Here is a 13,812-nt window from a genome sequence, read left to right as displayed (position 1 = left end):
CACACAGACTGAACACCCTCACCATAACCTGCTAAAATGCTAATCCCACAGTGCTGGCAATTTGTTTTGATTGGTGATGTCACACAGCTGATTTCAGAGACGGCACAGCCACAGCATGAGGAATGAATCCAGCATTAAATGGCTACAGCAGTACATTGGAGGGGCTCGTTTTCCAATGCACTATTGATCATTTGAACCCCAGGCTGCTGTTCTCAGTGTTATTTACAGCACAGTCACTGTGTATGCTGAGGATCCTGAGGGTAACCTGGGCTTCTACATATGCATAGGCAGTTATGTGCAAACAGTTTAGTTGTCACGGATGTTACTACTGCTTTCCTTTAAAGAAATTAAGCATACATGAAGTTCACTTCGCCTGTTTGACATGAAAGTAACCTGTGTATAATATATCACTGCATCCACTCAGGATAGTATCACAGACAATTTTGTTAGGGGTCATGTACAGTGGGGGTGAAAGAAGTCTTTGCCGCCTTCCTGATTTCCTGGTTTTTGTATGTTTGTCACTATTAATAAAGTGTACACCCCCTAAACCTAATAAATGGTTGGGCCACTCTTAGCAGCAACAACTGCAATAAAGAGTTTGTGATACCTGGCAATGAGTTTCCATAGCGCTGTGGAGCAATTCTGACCCACTCATCATCCATGCAGAATTCTTGTAATTCACACTCACACTGGGGGGGTTTTCGAGCATGAACCACCTTTTTAAGGTCATGCACCTCAATTGGATTCAGGTCAGTACTCTGGGAAGACTACTTTAAAGTCCTCATTTTGTTTTTCTTGCTGGTGTGTTTTGGATTATTGTCCTACCGCAGAATCCAAGTGTGCTTCAGCTTGAGGTCACTAACAGATGGCTGGACATTCTCCTTCATGATGTTTTGGTAGACAGCAGAATTCATAGCTCCATGTACCACAGCAAATCTTCCAGGTCCTGCCCAACTTTTGCACAAGTGAGTCATATGCAAGCTTTTTTCAAATGCCATGTCCAAATTATGCAGAACACAGTTGCATTTCTGCTCAAAGTCTGTGTAGGTCTTCTCGTCTGCATGCCTGAAATGAATTCGAACTCAATAAAGGCAATAAATGCAATGCTGTTAATAAAACTGCATCAACTGTTATCACTGATTATTCTTGACTGTGCCAGCTTATACAAACCGATTATATATAGACGCATACATCCAGCACAAACCCGGTGTGAAACAGCAGATACCACTTACACTGCTAAATACCATCTCATCTGCTGATATCAGTCAACAAAGCCAGTGTCAGCTAATCCCATGATTTATCAGCATATCTGTATTCTCTTTGAGATGGTGTGGCGTGAGGACAAGTGAAAACACCAGACTTTCAGGTTCTTTGAAAGGAAAGTTGATTTTAAAAGCCAGCGTTAAAGAACAAAAGTGTGGTCTGTAACAATAGTCCTAAGTAACAATACCACCAAACTTCAGTACTGCTTCTTTTGCAAGACTCGTACTACTCCCTCACCTAATTTTCAGTAACTATGAACCTTCAAAACCACTGAACACACAGAACATCAAATTATGTATAAGCAAAACTAGTATGGTTCCTGCATCAAATCCATCCCCTGATTCTGCCTTCTGTTAGCTGAAAAGATAGAAGAATTGCATATGGCGGTTACCAAAGCTGAGAACTGGGGAGCAGAACTTGACAAATTATACTCAAACATCGATCAGATCCAATTAAACCTCGATGAGCTCAAGTTTAAAGTTGCCCTTTTTTGCCCTTTGTATATTTGATTTAGAGCTGCGACACACAGCAGCCAGACATGAAATAAGAACATCAGTATTTATCATTTAGTCGGTTTGATTTCACCCAAAGATAATAATAAAAATAATAATGGATTGCATTTATATAGCGCTTTGAGGGGCCCTCAAAGCGCTTTACAGTTCCACTATTCATTCACTCTCACATTCACACACTGGTGGAGGCAGCTACAGTTGTAGCCACAGCTGCCCTGGGGCAGACTGACAGAAGCGAGGCTGCCATATCGCGCCATCTGCCCCTCTGGCCATCACCAGTAGGCGGTACGTGAAGTGTCTTGCCCAAGGACACAACGACTGAGACTGTCCGAGCCAGGGCTCGAACCGGCAACCTTCCGGTTACAAGACGAACTGCCAACTCTTTGAGCCACGATCGCCCAGCAAAGGTGGAAGGAATGCAGAGATGAAATTAGTAAATGTGTTTACCCAAGACTACAGGGTTCCTTTATACTTTTACTAACATCTTTTCATTATCAGCACTTCATGAGGACACATTCTGTGAAACATCTGTGCATGCATGAATAAGAAGGATAAAAGTCAAAGTTTACCACAGCATATAGTCCAAGGTTTTTTCTTGCATAAAGACATTTTTGGTACTCCCAAAGCTAGCTAGCTAGATAAATATATATATAGCCATGTTAATGTCTGTGTGACGTTGGTGAACGTGGAAAGTAAGGATGGGAAATAATTTGTGAAAAGGAAACTAGTTGTAGTTGTGACCCTATACAATCTAAGCAGTCTTTGCAAACTCATAGTCTGGATGTCCACAACCTCTGACTTACAGCACATACTCTCCAGATGTAACAAGGTACCAGACTTATGTGTCACACACATCTTTGTGTCTCAGCCAGTCGTGCACATTGCACCGCTGGCACAGTTGCTGGGTTGAAGACATGAGTGTCGGTTTTTACCGTCACTTTACTGATGTTCCAGCACAGAAGCTCAGAGACATACAGATATACAGAGGGAGATGATGAAACAGTATTGAAAACTTGAGCGTTTGTGAAGGGAAAAAAACAAGAGAAAACACAAGACAAAGTCTCTGACTTCTTCTCCTCCTTATCAGAGTTTAGGTGGTGATATTGTCTGAGTGGCGACACCTATCATTTAGCAGAATACTCCAGTGACTTCTTGCTCCTTAACGATGGGTATAAATACAAGTGACTGTGACAAGAGGTTGAGGTGCAGAGCGAAGTGGGTATACTGGGGCCTTTGAAGCCTTGAGACAGGTATGAGCTCTCACTGTAGCTTCTGACTTCATTACCATGCCAGTGTGTGCATAACATACTGTAGCAGGTTTAGCATATATATCCAGGAGCCATTGCAAAGTTAAATATCATGGAACATTTGGCACCTGCTGAGCGAATCCTAGCAGCAGATGTCAACATATGAACACCATGACGCAACAACTTAGCCTTAGAGTTTGGATAAACATTCTCACATGTGTAAATCATAATTTGTGCAGTGTCCACAAGTTATGATTTACACATGTGCTTTCCAACCCAACAATCTAACTGGAGACACACACAAAAAAAGCTGAAACCTGTGTAGTGTGCAAAGGACAAACAGGAAGGTATTAACTTGCCCATGCAGCATTAAAGGCCTCAGTTTAGCAACATCAGACTGAATGAATTCCTATCAATTTAGCAGAACAAGATTTAGCTCATATCGTCATCAATACTTAGTGAGCACACTGCTCAGATTACAGCTTATTAGAAAAAGATGCAAGTGTGCTAAACTATTAAACTCGTGTGTATGGTCTGGAGCTCAGCTCCGCACTGTCTTAGGCTTTTATTCTCCAACTAAGTAACAGAGCAAGTTCAAATAGTCCACAATAAAACCTACCACCAAATAGGAACAAGTGATACAGCCTCAAAACAACATTTTAAGAATATCTGTGATAACAATTCTGATGATAGAGAATCGATGTGTGCAGCTTGCAGGCAGTAGGAATTATGAGAGCTACTGTCACTGGTACTTGCTAAATCAAACTGTGAATTTATCGAAACAAGGTACCAGCTGCAGCAGGATTATAGTGCAATAGTAATTCAGTTTTATTTATTTAGCACCAAAGCACAACCACAGTTGCCTCAAGGTGTGTTATATTGTAAGGTAAACATACAAAAATAATACAGAGAAACAGATAAAACCTTAATGATCAGATGACTCCCTATGAGCAAGTGCTTTGGGGAAAGTGGGATGAAAAAACTGCCTTTTAACAGGAAGAAACCTACAGCAGAACCAGGTTCAGGAATGGCTGGCCATCTGCTGCGTCTGGTTGGGGGTGAGGGGGAGGAACACAGGACAAAGACACAGAGATCAATAACTGATTATTAAATGCAGAGTGGTGTATAAACAGTGAGTAAAAAAAGTGAGTGAAGAAGAAGAGAAACAAACAAGCAAAAAAGAAAAAAAACAGTGCATCATGGGAAGCCCCTAGATGAGCTCTCTGGCTGCTGTCCTGGGAAGCCCAGGTGGCAGGCGGTGTGGGCAACCTGGCATCTCCATTAGGACTGCCCATTAATGAAGGTGGGACAGGTGTTCTGTGTCACTGGCCCTCTGACGCCCTCCCCCAGTTCAGGAGAGACGTACCGTGTACCAGTAAGGTGCCAAGGGGGTACACGCCAGGCTCTGGTGGATTCAGGCTGTACGCAGATCCTGATCCACCAAACCCTGGTTTGCCTGGGGGCACTGCTGTAGGCAGAGTGGGTGGAGGGGAAGTGTGTGCATGGGGAAATATGCCTTAGTGTTACCGGAAATTAGATATTGGGGAATTGGCAGGGATTGACCCGGGTTCAGTAGGTTAATGGGGCAGTGTGTTGGAGTGCGATCGTGGCCGGTAGGGGCATGTGGGGCACTAGCCCCGCGAGAGGAAAGACAGGGGGGCCTTCTCAAGAGGCCCCACCGGCTCCAGTAACCCACTCCACAGATGATTTTCCACTGGAGCAGTCTTGGGACGACACCCAATGCTCAGCCTTCGACCAGGTAATAAGCATTAATAGTTGGGTGGTGCACCCTGAAACGGGGCTGACATTCCCGCACTTCGTATTAATTAGGGACAGGTTATATTGAGTGAGTTGCAATGCTCGAAAACAGGAGGCGCACACTCGGTTGTTGATGCCTAAAAGCCGCCAGAAAATTATTTTCCAGGCAGCTCATTACAACCCAATGGTCGGTCACATGGGGTATGACAAAACACTGGATCGGGTCATGGACCGATTTTATTGCCGATGTACCGCGGTAGCGGTGGTGCATGTCTTGTCCAGAGTGCCAACTAGTTAACCAGCTGGTTATTCCAAAAGTGCCTGTGCGCCCGTTGCTGTTGATGGAGGTCCTGTTTAAATGCATTGACAATGGGAAGGATGGATAAGCAAACCAAACTTATGGCATGCACAGAACCCTGTGGAATTCAAGATAATCCTCTATGTAATAGTGGAGATTTTTCAGTAATTAGCTAAGACAGCTGGGTCGAGTGATGGCTTTTTAAGTAATGGTTTATCTGCTGCCAGCATGAAGGCGTGTGGTATATATCCCATTAACAGAGATAGGTTGATTTAAGATTGAAACATTAATCAATGGTAGGATTTCTTTGAGCAGTCTTTTAGGATTTGGGTCTAAAAGACACATTGATGGTTTGGAGGAAGTAATTACTGAACTCAAAGATCAACTGGAGAAAAAAAAAGTATAAATAAGTATCAATGGCACTGAAAGTTGCTGTATATAATGTTATGTCTGTGAGATTGTTATGAGTAGTATTTTCTCCAATTTTATTTGTAAAGAAATTCATAAAGTCATTATTAGTTACGGTTGGCTCAACAGAGCTCAGACTTTTTGTTAGCCTCGCTACAGCGCTAAAGAGAAACTTAGGGTTCTTATTTTCTTCAATTAGTGATGAATAGTAAGATGTTCTAGCTTTATGGTCGGCTTTTAATAGAGGAATTTATTTTTCCAGTCTAAATGGAGATCTTCTAAATTAGATGTCATTTCCACTCCAGCTTATAAGTTATTTGCTGTAAGGTGCGCATCTGAGCGTTATACCATGGAGTAAAGTATTCCCACCATGAATCACATGCAGGGAAGATGTAAAACTATTAATAAAACAATCAACCTCTGCAGGAGCAGAGTTCAGGTAGCTGCTCTCCTGTGTTGGCACATGACATTGAAGAAGATGACAGTGGATGAATTATATTCTTAAACTTAGTTACAGCACTTCCAGACAGACAAGTACTGTGATGAAATGTATTCCCCACTGCTGTGTAATCATTATTTTAAACTTAAATGTTAGTAGGAAATGAGCAAACATGAGGGTTTTCAGGGAATACTATTAAATGTTCAATTTCTATGACATATGTCAGAGCAAGATCTCGTGTGATTACTCTAGATCTTGCTCTGAAGTAGTGGGTGCGTTCTTTTAAATTTTAAAATTAACCAATTGAGTATAATAACATATAATACATTAAATGCCGTGTTGAGGCCATTATTTTCAGCATCTACATGGATGTTAAAAATCACAATAAATATTTTACCTGAGCTTATCAGGTCCCATCATCTCTTAATGACCTTACAGTAGAATATCACCCCATTAGAGCACTTTGCTCTCACACTGCAGGCTTAGTTGTTGTTCCGAGAGTATTTAAAAAGAGTGGAAGGAAGAGCCTTCAGTTTTCAGGCACCTCTTCTATGGAACCAGCATGCAGTTTGGATTCAAGAGACAGACACTACAATACTACAATATTTAGAAAATGGATGGCTAAAAGCACATCTTGTTTAATCTCTACAGTTCTTACAACCATGTTTCAAAAGCCAATGGAAAAATACTGCCTCATTACAATAAAAAAAACAAAAAAAACAAACAAAACAAAACAAAACAAAAAACCCCAACCTAAAAACCTGAAAGAAAAAGACCAAAAACAAAACAACAATCTTAAAAAAAAAAAAAAAAAAAAAACACAACAACACCCCCCCCCCCCCCCCCCCCACACACACACACACACACACACACAAGCTAGAGAAATTATGTAGTGTAACTTGTTTCCTTCTCCCTCCTGTGACCTCAGAAAAATGACCGGCTGTGGCTGAAGACAGCCCTATGGGCAAGTTATGGCATCAAATGTAAAGCATATCAATTAACAGCAGATCTGTATTTGTATGCTGAACCTTTTTCTTGAATGCTATCGTTAATAACTGTGGAACATGAGATTTTCTCCTTTCTTAAAGGATGCTCCAGTGTGTGCTCTGCTAAAGCTGCTGTAGACAGGAATGTGCAAGACAGCACCAATAAGTCCATTTTAAATGCATTAGTGCTACTTTCAACCACACAAGACAATGTGTAAGTAAGTGCAGTGATACACGCAAGCACACATGCACACACGCAGTTCTGACAGGTTTTCTCTGTGATATGACCTTGGTTTTAAGTTGGACAGTGATTTTAAATTGGACAACCAAATCAGAGCAGTGGTGAAGTCCAGTTTTTATCATTTAAGGCGACTGGCAAGACTAAAATCTTTTCTTTCGAGGAAGCACCTGTCCACTGTCCACTTTTAAATCACGTCTTAAAACCTACTTTTATTCCTTGGCTTTTAACCTCAGTGAGACTTAGTTTCTTTTTTAATGCAGTAGTTATTTAATTAATGATTTCACTCTTCTTTTATTTGTTTTTTATTTATATCTCATGTAATTTTATTTTACAGTTCCAATGTACAGCACTTTGTGTCAGCTGTGGTTGTTTTAAAGTGCTTTATAAATAAAGTTGATGATGATGATGATGATGATATGGGCGAACAGTTGGCAGTTCGTCTTGTAACCGGAAGGTTGCCGGTTCGAGCCCCGGCTTGGACAGTCTCGGTCTTTGTGTCCTTGGGCAAGATACTTCACCTACCGCCTACTGGTGTTGGCCAGAGGGGCCGATGGCGCGATATGGCAGCCTCGCTTCTGTCAGTCTGCCCCAGGGCAGCTGTGGCTACAACTGTAGCTGCCTCCACCAGTGTGTGAATGTGAGAGTGAATGAATAGTGGAATTGTAAAGCGCTTTGAGGGCCCTAAAAAAGCGCTATATAAATGCAATCCATTATTATTATCATTATTATTTATTGCCTCTACTGAGGAGGTCATAGAGTGTTCATATTTGTCTGAAAACACGCATTATGGACAGATTTGGAGTTAATTGGGAACCAGAAATATTCTTTACTACTGAATTGGAAATGGTTTGAAATATAGATACTGTGTGCCATGTGTTTGCAAACACATATCAAACTGAAGTAAGAACAATAGGCAAATACATTGCTGATGTTCTCAAGAGACTAATCCAGCTGCAGATATAGAGTGCTGGTGGAGGTCGACTGTAAGACTGCTCGTGGTTAATTCCATGTTGCAGGCCATGCTAGAGGCTTACAGCTGTGTACAGCTGTGTTAGCTCTACCTACACACGCTTACAGAAAGGACGAAAAATGGTTTTATTGCTGATTTTTTTTCTTTACTAAAAAAAACAAAAACATCTTATGTATAAAGTTGCTATGCAACTGAAGTTTATTACCATCATAATTAAGGGTATGTTTAAAATGATCAGTACATGACAATGGCAGTAAATTTGTACTATAAAGACGTGACATTAATACTTATCCTGATTTTTGCTGTGGTACATTAACTAACTGCCTGTCATCAGATTCCTCAGATATGAAGATAGTGTGACTGGACTGGAGGCGAGGACAGTGTGTTGACACGCGCGCACACAGACACACACACACTCCTATCGTGGACAAATGCTGCATTCTGGGAAACAGAAACAGGAATAAATGTTGTTCTGCCCATTGGAGCTCTTCTTTCACATCTTCCTCTCCATTTCCCCACTCTCCAATTCTCATCACCTATTTTATTCCCCCTTTAATCAATTTCATTTCTCCCAGTCGACAAGAAAAAGCAGCAGTTCTGGTGCCGTTGCTGTGGCAACTGTAGTTGCTAGGCAACCCACAACTCTCCATCATCCATTCCAGAAGTCTGACAGATGGAGAAAAAGAATGCCAAGGCAAAAGTGAGAGAAATAAAAGGAGAAGGAAGGACTTTAGGAAAGAATGAAGACAAGGAAAGGGCTCAAAAATGAAGATGGAGCAGGAGCTGAAAGATGGAGGGTCGCTGTAATGTACTTCACAAAAAACACAGCAATTCCAATAAGCCATTCAGATGTCCACTCTTCATTTGAACACCCTCTTAGCCTCCAAGTACAAAAGTCCATACGTTCATTTTTTACTTCAGGTTATTTATTAACACACTGTGTTAGCGTCAGGTTTTAAATCAATGTCCTTTAAAGCTTTAAATGGTTTTACACGCATGCAGGTCAGCCAGGTTGAAACAGAGATACCACTAACAGTCATGCTTTAATAGTGGAAATCACAGAGTGCTATTCCCTTGATGGCAACAGTTCTAAGTGGTGCAGCATTATGACACAAGCTAGTGTTAGCTTTGCTGCTTGTGGAATGGCACATGTAGTAGCTGCTGTGTTGGCTCCAGTTTCAACTTTACATGAGGCTGATCAAAGCACAAGGGCAGCAATTCAACACAAAAGGCAACTGTATGGCATTTGTCCTGACCAGTGGCTGTTTGTTTGCTAAATTTGTGCTTAGCCTTTTCCAAGCTATACCCACCACCCAAACACTCAAACAGTACACTGTTCTGATTAGGCTTGATTCCTGTGGCCATCTTTGTTTATATATAAATGTGGTCTCAATTTGATTTGAGATCACATTCACAGCCAGGTACTGCTGGCTAGTACCTGCACTGTTCTCAACTCTTTACTACCCCTAAAGTATTCCCAAGTAGACAGAAACTCTCCCAGGGCTTCTTTTTAGTAGGACTGTCCAAAACACCTCAAAGTCTAGTAAGCAGTCCTTTTCATGGTGAGAAGCAGCAGATCTACTGCCTACAAAAATATGGCACCAGCTGACATAAAAGGAGGAATGGACTGGTACTTTTATAGCGCTTTTCTACTCTGAGCACTCAAAGCGCTTTACACAACTTGCCTCATTCACCCATTCATACAAGCACTTTTTTCTATGCTCTTTCCATGCAAGTGCTTTCCATTTTAACATTTACATGCATTCATACACTGGTGAATGCATTGGAGAACACCTTGAGGTTAGTATCTTGCCCAAGGATATTTAACATCCAGAATGGAGAAGACTGTTATAGAATAGTATTTGACCAATATATGACCTTCTCTACAGCCGCAAATGGAGGTCAACATTATTTTGTCCCACTTTGACAGGAGTTGAAGCTGCGTGCTTCAACCTTTCTTTACTAAAAAAAAAAACAAAAAAAACAAAAACAAAAACAGGAGAGTGCTCTGAGGAAGGAGGGAAGACCTAGGACCCCAATAGTAGGGCTGGGTAACCAGCTTCCAGTTTGCATTCGGGAGACAGGCACTATCTCTACTTTTAAGATGAGGCTTAAAATGTTCCTTTTTGCTAAAGGTATCTTAGCTAGGGCTCCCTTGAACAAGAGGTTTTTAATCTCAATGGGATCAATAAAAGGAGATCGTATGATTTGGGTTTTTTTCTCTGTATGTATTATTGTCGGGTCTACCTTACAATATAAAGCGCCTTGAGGTGACTGTTGTTGCGATCTGGCACTGTATAAATAAAACTGAATTGAAACTAAAATAGTTTTGAAATGGGAAATCTGTTTTTTTTAAACCCACCCCTACCCGATAGGTCTAATGTTGTTATCAGACCTGTGCCATATCATATCATTCGTATGTGTTTACATTTACAGTGGAACCAGCCCAAATGTGTCTGAGAACAAGAGCCACATGCCTGCTTCTGATGGATAGTAGCTAATAAGGAGATACTTCAACAATTTCTAGCAGAGCTCAGAACTTTGCAAAAACTAAAAGACATCTGTTCCTGCTAAAGGTGGTTTACATTGCGTCACCACTATAGGCAAACGCACACCATGGAGTACAGTCGGGCTATACTGAGGATGAGGTATGAGCAGCTGGTAATGTGCGACCCAAAAGGAAACAAGTGACTCCCCCAGCGTTACTGCAGCTCTGGCTAACTGTGCTCCATTTGGCACTAAGCAGAAACGTGGATGCAAGTGAGTGATGCGGGTACTAGGGCTGGTCCATATCATACTGTTCACAGTAATACCGGTATAATGTTAGGCAATAATTAGAAAATGAAATATCACGATAGAATATGGGTTAAACTTGCATGTCCAGTGCCTTTGTTTTCATACGCACATGGTGGAAAAAGCATGGCGGTGACGGAGAATGAGAAGGGCAAAAGCGGATTGTTGAATGAAACAGATGAACCCGAATTGGTTTGTAAAAATGGTGCAAATTTAGTGGTGTGGAACTGGTTTGGCTTTCGTCCATCAGATACACACCAAAGCACAATTTATGGTGGAGCATGCAAGCACCGTGGTACACGGTGCTCAAAAATCTGTCAAAAAATGTTTTAGTACGACTTTGGTAAGTTACGAAGCTTACCAAAGTCGCTTGATGGATTGTCTGAGCATTACGGCTATCGTAAGCAGGAGCCTCGCAGAGTGATACGTACTGTGCTTCAACATAATATTACCGTATTGTGTGTGTATAACCTTTTTTTAAAGTTTTGTTTATATTATACATGGTTATGCTGAGGATATGTCAGTCAATTTCCACTGGAAATGCCTTTTGGTTAAACTGTCAGCAAGTTAAAAAAAACAACAACAAAAAAAAAAACACCTGCTTGTTTAAGTGAAAATACATTGATGGGGGTTTTTTTTGCACTAATAAAAAGTTGTAAAGTATTTTGTCTCACGTCAATTATATCATCAGTTATATCATTATGGCAAATTTTCAAATATATCGTGATAAATATTTTTGACCATATTGCCCTACCCTAGCGGCTACACTGAGGAAAAGCTGCAGTTACTTTAGAAAACTAAAGTGTTAAGCAGTTTGTTTGTTTTTTCCATACCAAAAAGCCACTGTCACAGGCATCATCAGATGAAACTTTCCTTAGTCAGAACATAAGCTCCTACTTGGTTCCTACTCGCATTAACTCGCCTTGGTTTGCTACGGTTTTCAGGGTTCTCCATTAGGTCATAGAACCTGGTCCTGGTACCAGGTACTAAAATAGTACCTACTTGGCCGGGGTTCCAAGCAATCCAAGCAGGTACTAAAATGTGACATTGACAGACTGCATGCCACCGATTGACTGGAACGTCTCGTTCACGAAAATCAAATCCACCATTTTTGAAACCCGGTGTTCTGGGAATCCATCCTACCTCACAAACCATCCCTACCCATTATTTCTGCGCATGCGCACAACACGAAACCCAAATTTATCCATTGTGAATATTTCGTATGGTTATGGTTAGGGCTGTGGTTAGGGCTAGGGGTAGGATTACTCAGAAGTAACCGTCCAATAGGACGATTTGCCAAAGTAGGACGGTTTTTCAGAACACCAGCAATGAGGGAAATGCAACGCTGTAGTTCCCAAGCCTGACAAAAAGCCACAGACCCAAGCAGCAGGTATATCGTTGCCTCGACATTCACCCAATTTCGTCACCAGACGCATTGCTATAACAATGACCCAATGACATTGGGTGGTACTCGACTGTAATGGAAAACAAATGATTCGAATAGGTACTAACGGAAAAGAGGCTATTAAGTACCATAAGCACTAACAACTGTACTAAATATAAATATCTAGTACTATTCTCATCCCATGCTTCAGACTAGAGCAGGGCGATATGGCAAAAAATATTTATCACGATATATATTTGAAAATTTGCGATAACGATATAACTGACGATATAATTGATGCGAGACAAAATACAACTCCACAACATTACTGGCGCAAAAAGACAACCTTCCATTTATTTTCACTTAAACAAGAAGCTGGTTTTTATGTACATTAAAAGCTTTATAAAAATGTAACAGTGCAAATGCAAATTCCTTGCTGAAAGTTTAACCAAAAGGCATTTCCAGTAGAAATGGGCTGACATATCCTGAGCATAACCATGTATAATATCCACTGAAGTTAAAAAGAGGTGCCTTGCAACATTAAACTGCAGTGTGCAGTACGTATTTTTCGGACCATAAGGTGCACAGGATTATAAGGCACATTAAGCGAAACAAAGCAGTCAGATAAATCAAACTTTATTAAACTCATTCTTCTTGCTTCCTCCATTTCTGTACCATTGATCTATTAATGAATGAATTCTGCTCTATTCCCATGTTGTTGCAGTATATTAATGACTAACCTCGTATTGTGGATGGATTATCTCAGTTGTTCTCCTGACTGAAGTTTGGTCCGTTTACAGCATCCTGCCATGCGATTGCATTTGTCTCTAACTATCAGGAACTTTAACGTTAACTTTTATAAGTGGAAAAGTGTTAGTGTTCGTCCTCCAGCTTCACTGTTTATGTTATGCTAACATAGCTGTGTCGCTAGCGATCAGGTAGCACATCATTATATACCAGCTAGCCCAACTTCAGTAACCCTACAAACGTCACTGCTGTTTAGTTTCCTGTCTTCATTTATGTTGGACGTGATAGCAGAGCTGTACGTTTGAATTTTTCCAGACATCTCTGTCAGAATATGCTATATCATGCTTAGGTAACTAGCGAAACTAGCGAGCTAACTTCCGCTAGCTTCCTGCTAACTTCTAACTCCGTTAAATGTAATACATTTTGTTTTCATGGATGCCTGGAAGTTAAACTTCATAGTTTCACCTGGTTAAGCAGCAATGCTGATCGTTTTATTAAAGATGAAAGAATTGAGACAGTTTTTAACTCTCAGTGATGCTGCAGTGTTGTTTGACCTGAAGCATACGGAGTTTAGGACCCAGATTACTCCCAGATTTAAGAGCATCTTAGTCCGACAAATACGACAATAACGACGGCCGCTTGCATGTTCTGCAAAAAAATGTGCTTTGTCGTGTATCTGACGGACAAACACCAAACCAGTTCCACATCACTGAAGTTGCACCATTTTTACAAACCAATTCTGGTTCATCTGTTTCACTCAACAATC

General features: G+C 41.0%; 1 protein-coding gene across 2 annotated transcripts in view; it reads right to left on the bottom strand.

Moving 5' to 3' along the window:
* Nucleotides 1–13,812, bottom strand: part of grk3 (G protein-coupled receptor kinase 3) — a 74,213-nt gene that overhangs the window by 35,588 nt on the left and 24,813 nt on the right. The gene's annotated exons all lie outside the window — the stretch shown is intronic.

This window comes from Mchenga conophoros, linkage group LG7 (assembly GCF_057382185.1).
Source record: "Mchenga conophoros isolate Kocher_MC1m ecotype Shallow Benthic linkage group LG7, M_conophoros_male_GT1.1, whole genome shotgun sequence".
Lineage (NCBI taxonomy): Eukaryota > Metazoa > Chordata > Actinopteri > Cichliformes > Cichlidae > Mchenga > Mchenga conophoros.
Note: the sequence above shows the minus strand (reverse complement) of the source record. Positions and strands in the feature narration are given on the sequence as shown.